The sequence below is a fragment of the Sciurus vulgaris genome (genome assembly GCF_902686455.1).
Source record: "Sciurus vulgaris genome assembly, chromosome: X".
Taxonomy (NCBI): domain Eukaryota; kingdom Metazoa; phylum Chordata; class Mammalia; order Rodentia; family Sciuridae; genus Sciurus; species Sciurus vulgaris.
The window spans coordinates 29,120,908-29,137,340 of NC_136471.1; the positions used below are offsets into that span (position 1 = coordinate 29,120,908).

The window sequence follows — 16,433 nt, forward strand, 5'->3', positions numbered from 1 at the left end:
GCCACTTAATCTGATAACCACACATAAATAGAAATCAACATACTTCTCACTCAAACCCTGACTCCACACTGTCTTTATTCTGCCTTGGCCGGCATGAGTGCTGTGCATAAACCACTTAGTCACCAATGCTCTGGGAGGAGCCTGCCTATCCATGATAAAAATTGCAGTTATGTGATGTCTTCTTTTGGTGTATAGAACAGGTCCTGGCAGTATAAAGACCTGCTCTTTGTACTTAATAGCCGTGTGACTTTGGGCAAATCATTTAACCTCAGTGAGTCTTAGTTTCCTCATCTGAAAAATGAGGATGGTAATAATTTTTGCCTTATAGTATTCTTGGGAAGAAATGAATTTAGTTTAGCTCATAAGAACACTAAACTTCTCCTCTATTCAATAGTTGTATCAGACACTGTAGTAGATTCTGTGGGTAATGGAGATGTGTCAGATGTGGTCCTTATGCTCAAGAAGCTAAAAGAGAGAAGTGTCATCCAATGGGACCTTGTGAAATGTTCTGTATCTGTGTTTATATGCTAATTTCTAGCCACACATGTCTGTTGAGCACTTGAACTGTGGCTAGTGCTACTGAAGAACTGAATTTTAATTTTAAATTTAATTTTAATTTAAATAGTTATATATTGTTTGTGGTACCCTCTTAGATAGCGCAGGTCTCATAGCTTAAGTAAAGGAAAAGAAGAAGAGAGGTGCTGAAAGGCAGCAAAAGGGCATCAGAATTACTTTGTCTGGTTTACTTGATGATGGAGGCAATGAGTGCATCAAATGGAAGTCCTGCCTGCACCAGTTGGAAGGCTAGCTATAGTCTAGGTTGAGGGACAGGGGAGTTAGGCACATCACTCCTGTTCTATTCAGAGCTAATCTATAGCTCTGGAATAGCTTTCCCAGTTTACGTTTATGAAAGTCCTCTCCAGAGAAAGCTAAACTATATTATTTGCACGGGCAAAAATTCCTTAGATACTTGCAGGACTGTTTCCTTTAAATTTATCCTATTCATGTAAAATTGAAAATAAATGACCTCCTGTATCTAAGAATGCCATGAAAGAATAATCTTGTTATTCCTGTGCAAAAGCCATAATTTCTTTCCAAAGAGCAGATCATTATACAAGAAAATATTCGTGAAAAATTAGAGAATGCTACTTAAAGTTCCAAACAGCATGGTTTTCTTTTCTTTTTCTTTTTCTTTTGTTTTGTAAGTTCCTACATTAAGTTGTTTGGGCCCTCTCTCTCCAACTTTCCTTCCCAAAGGAAGAATTCCAAAAGGAGCGAGCAGCCAGGTGATAACATTCACAATTTCCCTGGTTTTTATTTTTTCAAACTAGTTCTTTCCTGTATCTGCTCTGATAGATGGGTTGAAGAATTGAGTATAATCAAAATTGAAAGTGGTAGAATTCCAGAGATGCTTTCTTCTAAGAATTCTAAATAACTTTGTCAAGCACTCACAAATGCCTTTACCTAGCACTTTAAAACAGTGTTATAGTTATGTTAAGTTCACAACTGTATATTTGCCTTATTTGAGTCACCAAAGGGAAGAGAGGATCAACATTTCCTATGGAGGTAAAACTTTGGGAATTAGGCAGGTTGAATGTTGCAGTCATTTGACTTGATTGCTGTTATATAAAAACTAGAGAATTGATCCAAGATAGAACCAAACTAAACCCAAACTAAAACAAATGCTGCCAAATTACAGATTTGCCAAATTCCATTAGAAAACAAAGTTAAGAAGGAATATAGTATACTTCACTGCCATGCATATCTAAAAAGAAAAAAATAAAAAAAAGAATCATGAGCTGAAGCAAAATTTTTTTCTCCAAAGAATCAACTAGAAAACTAGGTTGTTTTATGTTCAGGCCTGTGTAGTCCCTACCACTATTGAACAGAAATAAAACCAAAGTCTGAGAACCCTCCAAAGTAAACCTAATTACAACATTATTTCATTTGACTTGAGTTCCCAGTAGATACAGTTATCACTTCTATTTGGTAAAAATCAATAGTCAAACTGTGGAAGGAAGCCATGTTGAATCCTGAAGAACTAAGAATAGAAAAAGGAAATTGAAAGCCTGGGTTGCCTTTGCAAATTTCATGTATTTTCTAGTGCCTGTGAAATTATCCTACCTGTGGCTGGTAGGATAATTTATTAGCAATCATTGGTTTGAAATGCATTTCCCTTAAGTCCTTATTTCTGTGCTAGTATCCTATCACCAAAGAAATATAGTAATTTGAAAAACAGGCCCTCTGTATCTTGAGCAAGAATGTTATTATCTCTCATTTTCCAGAAAACTGAATGGGCCCATAATACTTTAATGTAATTTTTCTTTAAGACTCTCCTATTTGCCTTCTATTTTAACCCTGATCAATCAGAGGCAAACCTTTGTCAGCTGGAGTGCTAACTCTCCACTACCCCCCATGCCCCAAACCCACCAAGGATGCTACTAACAGTAGTTAATGCAACAAACTAAAGAATGCTTATGCAGACATTTTAGAGCCATTAGGATAATCTGTGGCCAACAGTTATCTGGTTTTCTTCTCCATAATTGGATGGCTTGTTTCTATTAACCCAAGATATTTAAAGTCACTTGCAAAATTTAATTTCCATTAGCATGACTTTTTCTTCATAGTCTGACATGTAAAGACAACAGAATATTTAATTAAGAACCTTCCTATATAGTCATCTCTCTTTCAGATTTCATTTCTCTACCTTCAGCCTCAAAATTGCTTGTCAGTGTTGTGGAGAAAATGGATTTCCTCCCCCCTACTGCACCTAGTGGTAATCTGCATTTCTACTGATTTATATGCCAGTCATTCATTATCTACCTGCTGAAAAGTATATTATTAATGAGAAGCAGGTAGGAGTCATGCTGTCCTCCCCAGGTTTAAATGAATCTTTAAGATAGTACAATCAAACAGATATGCAAAATAGACCATTAATGCAACATTAAGGTTACAAATCCGAACAAAATCAAGGAATGCAGAACTTTAAAATTTCTCATGGTTTCAGTCTTAGCAACATGGTGCATGCTGCATATATGGTACAGCATTAGGAAGATGTGAATCCAAAATCATTTGAAAAAGTGACCAGTGTGTGTAGACTCCCAAGTTAACTATCAGACTACTGGAATGATGTAACCTTACCTATGCAGATTGGCTCAATCACAGGAAGTAAGTTTCCAACATCTTTGAACTTTCCTTTCCCTGGTTTGAGCTGCTTTGCCTAGATGAGAATTTGCCTTATATTATGTAACAGATGAATTCCTAGAGAAAACTGTGCCATAAATTAGATTCATTTTTGAAAATCAAATTTTATTTCTCTATCAATGCATGGGCTATTTTATGTTTCTTTCTGAAAATCCTCCTCCTAGGTTTCTCACAAGTTATGATCTGTAAACACCAAAATGCACTAAGGGATTTTTTGTTTTCCAGAGAAGAATATGTTTCTAACGTGAGTGATTACTATTAATTGCTTTTATTGCTTGTGAATTTTCTGATATATGGATTACTTAAGGTAGGGTCCAGCTGTGTTGGATACCCAGAGATTTTGGAAAAAAGAAAGGAAAGCTTAAAGATAACAAACATTTTTAAGTAGTTCTTGTTAATCTTTGGGCTGGCAGAAGGGCAAGCTCAGAGATTGCCTGGGAGGACAAAAAACAAGTACACAGCAAATCAAGGTGGGAGGTCCTGATACAATGCCTGCTGTGCATCATCCCCAAAGTGTTCCAAGGGCAGAGAGAGGTATCCATGGTAACAGCAAGGGTCCCAGTGGAATAGAATGAAAAAAAAATTGGATCCAGCCTTAAAAAAACTGATCTTGTCTCCACAAAAGATAGAAAAATGACTCTCCAGCAAGGAGGAAGGGAGAAGTCTGTTTTCTGAAATAGCTGGGATCCAAACTTTTGCATGGGAGATGATGGAATTGCAAAGCAAGTTAGAAAGAAGGAAAGGGTCCTGTTAAGTGTCCATCATAGATATGAACAACTTGTGGTGGGAATACTTTATCCACCTTGTTAACAGTTCCACCTTAACCCAGTATGAATCATAGCAATGGCCACAGTTTAGTCCTTAATAGGCAAAGGCTGCACTGATTAGAAAATTGATGAACTGCTCTTGACCACTGATTATGGATGAAGATAGTACAATCAAACAGATATGCAATATAGATCATTTTGCAATATGGTCTACTTTGCAGACCATATTGCAATCTGGGCTGGGCAATCTGGCCTCTGGGCTGGAAAATGTTTCTCTACTGCCACCATCCCACTGCCTATACTCACCTCATGCCCACTGCTTGGATAGGTGTCTTTGATAATCTCTCTTACCTAACAACCATACAATGTTAAAATGGCAATGACAATGTAGAACTAATGAAAGGGAGGGAGGAAAAATCACAGGAATCTCATTTCTTCCTTTAAGGCCTAAGAGCTATCATTTCAGTTTGGTTGCTATCCATCATACTACTGTTTTCTGGAAAGATGCACCCTCACTGATGCTCCTTGATAGGGACACTAAAATGACAGGGTCCTGCTCACATTCCCTTCATCAATCACCTTCACTTACTCCCAGGAATTTTCATCCTGCCATATGGGCATTTGGGGCTGTCCACCCACAAATTTTCTATGCAATGAAGGTTGGATCCCTGTTCTCTTTAGTGCCTTTAAGAATGAATGCAGCTGCACTGGCCAATGTCCAGACCCAGTAGGTCAAATAGACAAAGGAAAAGGAAATAAGAAATAGGGAGGGAGTGCTATGTTACAAAAGTGTCTCTGGCTAAAGGGAAGGACTTTCCAGGTTCCCAGTTCATCTTTTACTTCTGTTCCAGTTTTAAAATCTGTTCCTCTTGCTTTTTTTCTCATATATTTATTGGTGCATAATAATTATACATAATAATGGAGTTCATTGTAACATATTTGCACATGAACAAAACAAAGTAATTCAGTCAATATCAATCCCCATTATTTTCCCTTTCTGTTCCTCTGATAGCATTTACATCCTCTGAATTTTGAGCTCTTCCTGGTGACCAGCTTCACGTCTACCCACCCATTAAGTTGGGAACTTCGAGTCATAAGCCTCCCTGAAACAGTAACATGTGGAGCTGCTTCATAATAAAAGACATGTAAAAAGACAGAGAGGAAAGGAGGGTAACATGATAGTAGGAGAGAGTTTTGGTTAATTACTAAAAGTTCAAAGCTCTTGGTGTAATTGCTCATTCTGTCCCTTTTCAATTTTCAAGACATTTCTTTTGCCCCAAACTCATATTTCAATACATGAGCTTCCCCAGGTAAAATTCAGCTCTTTGTGTCCATCTACTGTACGCTAGGGTGGGGAATTTTGAAACTTGGGATTCCCTTTATCCTTTGTAAAAACATCATCACAGAAGCCCTGACCACCTAAGACTCTGCAGGCTAGATGGGTAAAGAGCTGGGGGAAGTGTTGCTAGTGCAGCTTCTTCAGGTTGACTGGAGTGTCTAAGCTACTGATCTATCTCCTCCTTTTCTCTCATTGTTTCCTTGTTTTTATGAAATTTCATGGGCCTTGACTTCATTCCAGTTTCTATGGTTTTCGTTTTCACATGTTGACTAGCATCTAGGGAAATTCACCTAAGTTCTTCTTGGTAGGGATAGTTTCAGTTTCCCTGAAACCTCTGAAAAAATGCCAACACAACAGTCCTGGCCACCCATGACCCAGGAGATAAAGGAAGGAAAGAGAAGGAGAAGGACCAGCTAAAGGAAAATAAGACAGTTTCTTTCTCATGGGTAGGACTTTCCATGTTCCTGGTGTATATTCAACTTGTGTCCCACTTTTACCTAAGAAATTCCTCTTATCTACAGCCATTACATAGGTCATCCCAATTGAAAATCTTCAGTGATAAATAACCTATGCTTGACCCTGACCACCCACAGTCATCTAGGATGGGAAGTTGGAACCATGGGGCTCCCTTCAGGATCATAAATACAACAGTCCTGGTCAACTAAGACCCATCTAGTAAATGGGCAATGGAAAAGGAAAGGTGTTATCTGGATCACAGAAGAAATAGGACAAAGTTACAAACATTTTGAGGTTTCTGGGCATGATTCACCTGCTGTTTAATTTTTTCTCCCACTTGTAGTGTTCAGGAACTTTGTTTGCCACATAACTCCAGCCAGATACCATTATTTGAGCTTCCCTAGAAACCAGCACTTGGGGTTCCCTACAGCTTTCAGAAACCATTAATGCAATAGTGCCAATCCAATCTTAGAAACCAGCCCTGAAACAATCATCTCCCATTTGTCCTTGTTGATTAGAGGAAGGATTTTTCCTTTCTTTCCCTCCCTGCCAAGAACACTGGAGGAGGAGGCTCCAACTCAGTCAGTGATCACTCTCAAGTTACTTCCTAACAGACAGACCCCAGCTACTTCTCTTCAGGCCTTTTTTTCCTGCCCCTTAGGCCCAGCATTCAGCCTCTTCCCTGCATTCTTTGCATAGGGGGAAAAAAGCAAACCCAATTGATCAAAGCAGAAGTTCCCTTATATACTGTAGAGTTGAATGTTCCTCAAACAGTGGCTCTTGGTCTTCTGTATTGGAATCACCTGGGGTGCTGGTTTAAAAAAAGATTATTGGAACCCATGGTATCATTATCTTGAAGCCCAAACATGAGACCTATTAATCTGTATTTTAAAATAGCTCCCCACCAGGGGTCATGGCCCAGGGGTCATAGTCCCAGCACTCAGGAGGCTGAGGTGGGAAGATCGCTTGAGCCCAGGAGTTCTAGGCCAGCCTGGAAAACATAGTGAGACCTCCATCACAATAAAATAAAACAACTCCCTAAGTGATTTTATGTGCAGTCAGTGTTGGAAATACTGGTCACCTGCAGTCATTCATCAGATTATGAAGTCCCTTATTCAACATTTCTGACAAGTGGTCATTAGCCTATTTCTGATGTCCGTCAATGATGAACAGCTCACTGTCTATGGAGATGGCCTATTTTATCTATCAATTGCCATATTAGAACATTCTTTTTACATGATTCTAAAATCTCTATCCCTGTAATACCCACCTTGATTTTTGTTTTGTCCATTAGGACCCCACAGAATAAGTTCAATCCATCTTTAAAATGTCATCCTTCAAATATTTGAGGACAATTTTAATATATTCTTCTGCTGCATATTTTCTTAAGGCTAAATAGTCTCAATTCTTGTGATGTTGGGAAACAATCTTGTAAAAGATTGTAGAACAGTCCCAGCAGGTCAGCTCTTTGGGCAGTTCCAGATAGGAATGTTTTAAGACAAGTCCAACAATGAACTATGAGAAATCATGCTTGTCCTCTGTATGTCAAGTCTAAAACTGTAAGTGTACTTTTAGCCCCTGTCCCTTACCTTCAACAACTTTATATAGATCTGTACTGCATGAATTTATCTTAGCCTACTAAATTTATTTATATTTCTCCTCTCTCTCTCTCTCTCTCTCTCTCTCTTTCTCTCTCTCCCTCCCTCTTTTCATTTTGGTGCTGGGGATGGAATTCAGGGCTGCATGCATTCTAAGCAAGTGATCTACCACTGAGCTCCACCTCCAGACCACTCCTCAGTTATACATTATGATATTCTCAATGTTCCTGTTTGGACTATTGGGCAAAACCTCAGAGCAAGAAAATGGAGCAAATGTATTCTTCAGGATCTGGCTGGTGGGCCAGTTTTCTTCCTTCTCTTTTCACATATAATACATTTCAATAATACACTATTAGTACCCTCATTGTACGTGTGAGTATGTTTTTCTGCCTGTTCTGAGGGAAGCAATGGGATATCAACATTTGGAAGTCAAATTTTAAACTTAGCGCAATGGGACTTTAGTTTGATTCTCTTTATGATTACTCTATTCATACTACTACCATGTTCAGGAAAGAAAGTGTTTGTTTTGTCTGAAACAATGACTAATGTAATAGGGTTGCTTTTAAATAATAAAGTTTGCTATGAATTCTTCCTCCATTTGATATTATCTGCCAAAGTGAAAATGGATTTTTTTTTCAATGTTGATTCCTCAAACTAATTTAAAATAAAGCAAAACATTCTTTGGAGAGTACCTTTTTAATGAACCCCATCTTCACATACAAAATATGAATTATGAAATTAGAAATAAGACAGTATTTAGAGCACCTTGGTCTTGAGCAATGATTTCTAATTTCCCCTTTGCAGTCTATTGATTTCTACTATGACATAATTGTTTCACGGCAATAATATTTTTTTAGAAATGAATGGTTTTTATCCCATCTAAACATGCTCTCTTCCAAGCATATACACACATATACATATATATAATAAATATATATGTATATATATGCTATTTCATGAAAAAAATTTTAGTGTGAACCCTAGAAAGAACTAACAGTACCTTAATCAATAGTGGCTACAATTTATTGTGACATAAAGCTATGGACTTTTGCCATTCTGTTTTTTTCTGGATACAAATATATTCTTATATACCATTTGAACTATTTTTGATTTCTCCTTTATCTCCAAATATTTTTAAAATGCCTCCTTTATCTAGAAACTGTTCCTGATGAATTCATCTGACTCTTTTATTGTCTGCATACTGGACTCAAATGTATACATGGATGCTCCTATTTATTCCCAGACATCTAGGACAGGCTTCTTTACTCAGTGGGTTGGAAAATCAATGTTACTGACTGATACAAGAAATAGCCTGTAGCCTAGACCAGAGTCTCAAAGGAAATAAAATTGAGTGTCAAATAATGTAGGCTATGAACACATAAGAATTTTGATAAAATTGGGAAGTAAGACTCACTTCTGGACTTCAGATTTCTCTAGGTGTACAAGCTAACCAACTTCACAAACATCTTCATTGTGGGGCATCAAGGAATGTACAGATAGGAAATTTATTTTGAGGAAATCTTACAGACAAATGCCTGTGATCAAATGCAATAAATAATTTCTATCTGAGTCCTTCTCTTCCTATAGATAACGTTTTAAACCATTTAGAATGGAAGGATGATCTAGCTATCCTACATCTGGGTATATATCCAAATGAAATGAAATCAGCATGCCAAAGAGATAAATGCACTTCCATGTTTATTGCAGTGCTATTCACAATAGCCGAGACATGGAACCAACCAAGATGTCCATTGATGGATGAATATATTTAAAATGTTGTATATATACACAATGGAGTATTATTCAGCCATCAAAGGATGAAATCCTGTCATTTGCAACAACATGGATGAAACTGAAGGACATTATGTCAAGTGAAATAAGCCAGACACAGATAAACAAATACTGTATATTCTCACTGTCTTGTGGTTACACATGGAAGTAGAGCATAGAATAGAGGCCACTGGAAGCTAGGAGGAGGAGGGCTTGGGGGACCATGAGAAGTGGATAATAGGTATCAAAATATAGTGTGTGTGTGTGTGTGTGTGTGTAGGAGTTCTAATGTTCTATAGCACAATAGGGCAACTATAGTCTACCATAATTGTACATTTCAAAATAACTAGAGAAGAGTTTGAAGATTCTCAGCACATAGACATGCATGCATCTAGTCATAGAACTGTGCCCCCTAAATAACAAAACAGTGTATGTCAATTAAAAATAATAAAGCACTTAAAACATGAAAAAATTATAGCAGAGACAACTTTGTCTTCGGACATGTAATGTTCTTCAACACTTTGTAAAATTTCCTAAGCAATCCTGGTATAGCTTTTCAGTCCATGTTACTACAATTTAATGGGTATCCATGGATCAAAAAGGGATGTAGGCCCAAAATATGAGAGCCATCTTTGGCTCTTCCCATTCACTTACAGATATTTCCCAATCTGTAAGCAAATTCTGTGAATCTACTTCTAAAATATATCCTTGATATGATCACTTTGCACAGTATCTATCACTATAATGTAGACTACTATTTCCTGGCCACATTGGTTTTCCTTAACACATTCCAGTATTATTACTACTCCAGGATTTTGCATTTATCCTTTCTTCTGTTTGGAATACTCTTCCATCATATTTTCACTTGGCTACCTCATATCATTACTCAGATCTCTAATCAAAAGTTATCTTCTTAAGAAAGGCTTCCCTGAATCCTCCCTCATCCCCAAACTCTCAGTTAAAATCTTCTTAGTTATCTTCTCTAACCCTAGGCCATTCTCTATCATAATGTCCTAGAACACTTATTACCTGAAATTATTCTATACATCTATTTGATTACATGTTTACTGTTTGTCTCCTTCTAACAGAATGTAAGTGCCTCAAAGATAGGCATTTTGTTGTACTTCCTGTACTGTATTCCTGGTGTCTAAATTGCTAGGTAGATGCTTAGTTTTTATTTAGTCTCTACTAAATAAAAATGTAGATGATGTCAAAAACTGGAATGAATCTAACCATAGAGCATCACCTTATAAAACCTTTCTGAGAAAAAATTATATCAAAGTTTTATTTGTGTGAGTTGCCTTTACCTTTTACAGCTCACGTGCAACCAACCATTCCAGTTAATTGTTCTTGTTCGTTGGGTCTCAGTAAGTTGGAATTTTACTTGATACTTACTGTCAAGTAGTTAGGCTTCTGCATGGTGATGAAGAAGAATTATAAATAATTAACTTGTGCAGATTTGCCAGGTGAACTCAAGGAAAGTCTAATTGAACAGATGGGCCTCATTCCTTTAACTGGAAGGCTATCAGATGATTTCACTTTGTCAGATAAGAAAATAAAATGAGATCTTAAGATGAGCTCTTCTAGGGAAGAGAGTTTCAGAGTTCTCACAAAGATCTGGGAGTCCTGTGTGTTGTTAATTACCCTGAGGTAGTCTGAGAGAGTTGGCAGCCTTAAGAAGAACTGTGACTTAACCCCCTTAGGCTTTCTGGGCTGTGAAATGCTCTCATAAGCAAGTAGGTTATCTGGGAGGACGAACAGAGATAGGCTTAATAATATCCATATGGTGGGTTACTTTGGGCAGATGGCCTGCATGCCACCTTGGAAGCACCTGAATTTCTAGTGGCCTTCAAGGGCAGCTCTAAATTGTGCATGCTAAAATTGTTGAATCTGCAGGCCACAAAGGAATGGATAAAGATGAACTGGTTAGGAGATGATTTTTGCAGTAATATTTTATAGTTGGAAGTAGGAGTGAGCTCAGGAGGACAGGGGAAAGAATTTCAATGAGTTTCTGCTTTCCTCTCAAAGCTAAAAAAATCCACATCCTTTCCCCCAAGGAAGCAGAGATTTTCTTATTTTATTTTATTTTTTTGAGAAATACCCCTTACATCTCTGCAGAGCTTTATTTGGAGAGCCTTTATGTTTTAATTGTTCTATTTCTAGGGCATTTGCCTAATGTGTCCTGGGATTAGAGAACCCTTCATAATTTTAAAGAGCTTTTTGTAATATTTGATGCATTAGAGGCTCTATTCATGCAGAACACCCATGTTTCTGTGACTACTCCCATCAGAATGACACTGAGGTGGAATGGAAAGGGAACCCAAAGATGACTCAGAACATTAGGGTCCTCATTCCACCTCAGCTCATTGAGCTGAGTGACATTCAGTAGGTCAAAATGTCATCTTGTCTTAGTTGTCTCTTCTGTGAAACATGAGTAATAATACCTGCTCTGGCTGCCATTGTAGGATTGTTTTGTAGACGGACTATGACAATGTATGTGAATGTGTGATGGAATTTGACAGTTCACTAGTTATGAGCTCCAAAATGGTAGAAGCCTTTTTTTTCCTGTGGAGAGTCATTAACCCATGCTAATTACCATGGAACATACCCACAGATTGGCCCATGGTTGGAAGCAACTTAAAAAAAAAAACAATAACAATCAGCTTCTCTGGAGAGATAATCATTGAGTTATCTCAGATACCTATATTTTAAATAACCTCTGATTATGGTGAAGAAGTCTGTATAGGTATTTTAGGTGTTTTGGTAAAAAGATATAATTTAATTTTTTTTATAGAGATGCATGGATCCTCAGTCCTTAGCATAGTGTTTGATACATAGAATGTGATCAAAAGAGTGATTAGAAGAGTAATGGATTATCATGCACTAATAAAAATAAAAATGATGGATAAATATTGGAACCTAAAGCATTATTAACCTGTCCTCTTTGCCACATCTTATCCTTTCTTATGGAAACAGATATCTGGTGTGTTTTCTGTTCTGTGCATACATTATCAGGTCACTCTCTGCTTCCCTTGAGATTTTACTTGCCACCAGTCTGAGACTTGTGTACAAGGAAGCCTGTTGGCTTCCCTGGTTGCTGAGGGATGGGAAAATTCAATGGCCATCTCAATATATCTTTCCCTTTTCCAGAGGCCTGTTTGGCCAGACCTCAGTATCCTCACCTTGTGGCTGTTGTGGCATCTACAGTTTTGACCTATAAGGTCTATGACTCTTGGTATGTAATGTATTATATGACACAGAAAGGTCATGTCAAAATTGAAAGACAGTTTTTCTTTTCTAAAATTCACTCAGTAGTATGTACAATGGATGTCTTTGACCTACCATCCTTTAGCATCAACCCATCTCTTGCTTTTGCTGTTATGTGTTACCTAGTACATGGTTTGGCTGTTTCTTCAAACATCTGGTCACCTTATTTGGATCTTCAAACTAATGGAATTTGATTACAGTTACCCAGGCATATTGTCTGCCAGAATTTCAAATTAATCATAGTATTTGTTGAGAAAAAATTAACAAAAGAATCTGTACATTTTAATGTGTTTCCTAATATCTGGGGACAGGGTAAGGGACCTGGGAGGTCTGTTGTGTACATAGCTCAGTTGTAATATAGCTTAAAGATTAATGGTTAATTTTCCTGATCATATCAAAATATTACCATACTCTGCATAGGCACATTTATGGGAAACTTTTTCTCCTTTCCCTGTGTACTTCAAAAGTCCTATTAGAGATAACCAAAAACATTGAAAAATGTGGACTTCAAGAGAAAATGTGTGTGTGTGTGTGTGTGTGTGTGTGTGTGTGTGTGAGAGAGAGAGAGAGAGAGAGAGAGAGAGAGAGAGAAAGAGAGAGAGAGAAAGAGATTGATTCTCAGTGCAAGCAGAGGTCACTTTCCAAATTTGGAAAGGCCCATACTTCAACTGTCTGCATTAAAAAAAATTAAGTCAAAGGGTGTTGTGTTGAGACAAAACTGTATTCATGAGTAATTGGACAGTAATTTGACAGATGCTTCATGGGGCTCACAATGTTTGCTACTCAAAAGACAGGACAGTCCCTTCAGTGGTCTACCCAGGACACTGGCACAAATGTCCACTTTCCCCACTCCTATGTGTTTTTTACTTTCTTAAAGGGTTTTGAGTTAGTATTAAACATTGTATTTTTAAAACATTCCTTTTATCCCCAACCTATCTTTAGTAGGAATATGGTCAAGTATTTGGAAAAAATATCAAGTATCCCAGTTGTAATCTAATATTTTTAGAGGTATGCAGGTTAGAGAAGATTTTTGAATTACTTTTTCTCCCAGTGTTACTTTTTTAACATGAATCTGTATCAGGTTAAATTTCCAAAACCTAGTAGAGAATGATCATTTTGGTGCAGCTTTCCAAATCATAGTGGCATTTCCCTGGGCAATGACAATAAAGCTGTCGACTTGCTTTTTTAGCATGTGTGCCTTCACCTCTGGTTGGGACATTTGGTTTTGGAGCTGCTGTCTAAGTATATCAGTTTTCAAGTCAAGAGGGTTAATGATAATATTCCAGATTTCTTTCCCAGCTGCATGCATTTTGCTCAGTCCCTCCCTATTTTTCCTTATGGAATAGGTACCTCTGAGCCAGTGACTTTGTGCAAGATGACAGTTAGGTAAAGCTTAGAAAATGAAGAAACAAAGGAATAATTTCAAAATATCATCATTTTAATGGCAGCCTTACCCAGGCAGTAAAAATGTCTGCAGGGCAATTAGAAGAGAATTTTATTTTATTTATTTCTCTGTCTTTGTGGAAGAACTAGAGGGCTAGCCCTAGGCTGTTTTATGCTACTACTGTTGGGTCCCTGTGGTTTCAGTATGGAATAAGAAGAAATTAACTCATATTATGTTTGTAAATGTTGCAGGTGATCTTGTTTTATCCTTTGAAATTCAGAAGGTGTGCTATCAGAACTCCCCATTTTTTTTAATGTGTGGGGAGTTACTATTCTTAAAATTACCTAAGATTTGAGGGGGATGAGACATCCCTGGCATAGTTAAGGCCCTGGGTGAAGGATGATGTACTCTTGTGGGCTGCCTTCTCAGCCCCATTGGATTCAGGAGAGGAATCCAATTCCTCTCCTGAGGAAGTGAGTGAGGAAGTGGCTTGGAAACCAATGGGTTGGACCCCTGTTATTATGTGAATAACATGCATATTCTTTGTTAGGTTTATACAAAACAAGCTCAAATAGTTGATTTTTCTCTACTGCTCATTTTCACTCTTATATCACTAACCTTTGTGTGCTTCCCTGAAGGATCACCCTACAGAGTCCTTAATGCTGTCACTAGCAATCATTTGGGGAAAAAGAAAAAGTGGAATGTAGGGGAATTAAAAAATGATTTGCACTTCCTTTTACCTAGAAATATCTAGCTCCTTCTCTAATCAGATTTTCAAAACAGTTCTATTTCCATATGAATTACTCATTGGCTTTAAAGGTCAGTAGGAATTGGTGAACATTAGAAACCACAAACCAATTAGAATGTAGCAATAGATTTGTTCAGTATTGAATGTTGATTCCAATCCTCTCCAGTACTATGCTCTTTAATGAAACCATCATGGAATGGATCAGTAGATAAAGACCCAAAATGAGTCCAGGATGGAGTTTCAGTGTGGAGCAATGACTATTTGGTCATACTGTTAAGCCTTTCTGCTAATATATCTTCCCAGAGAACCTCCTTTTGCCTGAAGTGAGGATGAATGGACTTTGAAAACTTAATGGGAATTGATGTCACCTACTGATTACATTTAAAGCACACCTTTCTATCTCTGATCATTGTTGAAGGAAAAATACTTTCCAGTACAACAAGTGTCTCTTATCAGAGGGCCAAAGAATGGTGTCTTGATATTCTAAGTGGTCAATTAATTCATATAGCACCTTCATGCCTACTGGGATGGTGAACACGAGCTCTATTGAAGGTTGATATCAAATCAGGTTTCCACGGAGCTGATTATGTGTTGACTATTCAGCAGATGGAAATCCCTGGCTTCTAACCCTGACACATGTGAGTGATTTCATGGGTGGGAGGAATTGTTCCCGAAAAAGCTTCTGGAATTTCCATAATAGGGAGAGTCAAGCCCAGATTAGTATCAGAGGGTTTTCATATCAATTTGATGCTTCCAACCCTTGCATCCTCTCCCCAGTTGGAGATTATGATGTGTTCAGTAAACAGGTGGTAGAGGGGAAGGTATAGACATCCTGAGCCACGGAGAATTCTTGAAAGGGTCCCAGAATGGATCCTTTCTCCTTCAGGGAGAATGTCTATAATGCCAAAAACACATTTCTCCTGGTTTTCCATGAAATAATTGGACAAATCTCATGATAATACATGTAGAAATATATTATTTATTAAAATAAGCTGGTTTAAAAACAACATTTGTTTACTTGGGCCTTTGAGAAAAAGTCAGTAATTATACCTGCCATCCAATATCTTGATTATTGGTTGGAGAGAGTGGCTAAAATTTTCCTTTCTACCTACTACTCAAGTGGTTTTTGGGTCATTGCTACAATCAGTTACAGTGGCTACAGTAGCAGACAGTGGCAGTGCCTTCAGTGGGTCCATTTTCTAATCTAAAACATATTTTCTTATTGGGGAAACTGAAAAACATTTGAGTTCTTAAAACCTCCAATTGAGTTTACATAGCTTTACTAACTTTTGTGAGTGAGTGAACAATTTGCTGTTTCCCTAGTGAGATTTGGCCTGACGAGAGCAGGGGGAATAAATCTACTCAAGAAATTAAAATAATTATAATGTGCCCTGTGAATTACATTATCAGCCTGTATGTTTATACTTGAAAAACTGTAATACATTTCAATAGAAAACCCATGTCTAAAATAGAATATGTACTTTCTTCTAGTATATCACTTGTCAGTCTTAGAGTCAATTACCTAACTTCTGTGAAGTGCTGAAACATAAAATTACTACTTTTGTAAGAGCTAGAAGGAAGAGAGATTTAGTTTGGTTGTCTCATTATTCTGTACAGCGACCAAAGCTGACAGAAGTTAAATGACTTGCCCAAGGACAAACAATCCCTTTGTGGTAGGGTTGGGATTCAAACGTAGGACTTCAAACTCAGTGCTCTCAACATGTCACCTGTTGTATCTCACACGAGTATTAGTTCTAAAGGTTAGTGAATTAGATCACCAACTAAGCAGTACAGTATTTAAGATGCTTTCCTTTGATAACATTCCCTCCCTTTTCCAGCCCTCCCTTAAAAGCACTGTGAATCTGCCTTTGTGAGAAGATAATAAAATAAAAACCAGCAG

The 16,433-nt window shown here is 37.5% G+C and overlaps 1 protein-coding gene and 1 long non-coding RNA gene across 8 annotated transcripts in view; one reads left to right on the top strand and one right to left on the bottom strand.

The window, feature by feature from the left end:
• Window positions 1-16,433, top strand: part of LOC306650958 — a 162,996-nt gene that overhangs the window by 43,248 nt on the left and 103,315 nt on the right. The window lies entirely within an intron of this gene.
• Window positions 1-16,433, bottom strand: part of GRIA3 (glutamate ionotropic receptor AMPA type subunit 3) — a 271,799-nt gene that overhangs the window by 41,452 nt on the left and 213,914 nt on the right. The gene's annotated exons all lie outside the window — the stretch shown is intronic.